General features: G+C 42.0%; 1 protein-coding gene across 1 annotated transcript in view; it reads right to left on the bottom strand.

The window, feature by feature from the left end:
- The window catches only part of WAPL (WAPL cohesin release factor), a 160,000-nt gene that overhangs the window by 145,431 nt on the left and 12,674 nt on the right, over positions 1–1,895 (bottom strand). The gene's annotated exons all lie outside the window — the stretch shown is intronic.

Genomic DNA, 1,895 nt, shown 5'->3' with positions numbered 1-1,895 from the left:
TTTCATCTCATCTTAGCAGCTTTATTTGTGTTCTGTATCCTCTACTTGGCAGCCATTCTTTCCGCTTTGCTGTCTCTTTACACCCTTTAACACAGATGACTGACTGGATTAAAATAATTTAGGACTGAGATGATTCACGTTTCAGCTAAAGTCAACTGCACAGCCTGTTCCGCACTGCAGAGACTGCCTGTAGTTTACCATGCACTTGGGTATGCTCCAGTGACTCAGAGGTGTGAAAGGACTGAGGCAAAACTGAGGTGCTTCCCTTTGGCCTTTTGTACTACAGCAGCTGTTCACGGAGCAGCCTGCTGGCAAAGGCAGTAGCAAGCAGTGTGAATTACCAGACAAGCTCTTCACCTCCATCGCCTCAAGCTCAAATTCAGACTTGGGTCACAAGTGAAAATGTTTGGTCTGATCATAGAAGCAGTTCTGAAAAACTGCTGAGCAATCAGTCACTATTGGTTCCGCAAAGAGGGTAGGTGTCAAGAGCCAGCATAATAAAAGGCTGTTACAAGTCGAGATTGAAGCACTACATAAGCCAGATTCACAAGTTGCCAATCTTACAAATTTTCACATATTGCAAGGGACCTTAGTCCCTGTGTTTTGCTGGCTGCAGCCTCATTTTCCATACTTGTGGAAACTGGTTTGCATCCACCATTGGACTAAAAAGTCATCATGGCATGTGACATTGAGTAAATTTTCACACATTCTCAGGTAAGACAGAGTAGCAAAAAGTGTTCTTCTTGAAGTCATATGCAAAACCAACAGCAAGTCTGACATCCAGAAAAAAAAATCAAAGGCCTCTCCAACACTTTTTGGGTGTTTCTACAGCTCTTTAGGGTATAACACGGGTAAGTTGCATGTGTTCCTGCCTTCCTCCATGTGACCAGTGCCATTTTTTACCTAGGCCATTCCAAGAAGTGCTGCAGTGTGTCCCTCACCCTCTGATCCCTCAGTGAAAGGTATTAACATCTCAGAAACGCTGACAGGGTATCATTCTGTGTCTGATTCTGAAACCACTGTTTCCACAGGCCTCTATTAAGAGAGTGCCCTTATCTGCAAAGCAATGTTAGTATCAGACAATGGTATTTCAGTGGCTGAGCAACAGGTATCTCAGTTCAAACACTTGTGCTTGTAGCCTTGCAGCTGTTAATGTCACAGGAATGTGAGGAGTCTCATGTTATAAATAGGTTTATATAAAAGTAGTCTTACAACAAAGAAATGAATTATTAGTACTGTCATTCCCAGCAACTCGAGGCATAAGCCACAATCCCATACACTAAATGTTTCATGTAGAACAACAAGATTACTATACCTTTCTTATCCCATGAAATGTATAGCCTAAATGCTCATTTCCAAACTCATGCAAAGTTCACAGTTGTCAAGATTTCCAAGTTGCCCTGTTTACATTCTTTCTAAGGACTCAGTAGACTCAGTAGATCTTCAGTGTAAGCTTAACAAAGCCAGAAAAGTTTCTCTAGAGCAAATCTAGCCTTAACAGTCTAATACAAAGCACAAACATTAGTAAGAAGATTTTATTTTGTAGGAAAATACTTCTTTTAGTTATACCAGTCCTGGCAGCAGCAGGGTTCTGCTGGAGACTTACAGCACAGGAATTCTATGTACCTGGCTCGCAGATCAAAGCAAATGCTGCAAGAGTCATGTCAGTGTAGGAAAATGCTAGTACATTTTCCAAACACTGGTATCACCTCACTGTGTATAGAGATCTCAGGATCTCATGATATTTAGACTACAAAGCTGGCCTCACAGTGGTTGGTTTGCACATTACCTACAAACACCTTGTGGCAATGAAATTGGCCCTCAAGATTAAGATTCATCTGAAACTGGGGGCAAATAGGAGGCTGGGAAGAATGGAAAGGGATTCGTCCCTCTTT

This window comes from Falco peregrinus, chromosome 1 (assembly GCF_023634155.1).
Source record: "Falco peregrinus isolate bFalPer1 chromosome 1, bFalPer1.pri, whole genome shotgun sequence".
Lineage (NCBI taxonomy): Eukaryota > Metazoa > Chordata > Aves > Falconiformes > Falconidae > Falco > Falco peregrinus.
This window is presented reverse-complemented; position numbering and strand designations above follow the sequence as displayed.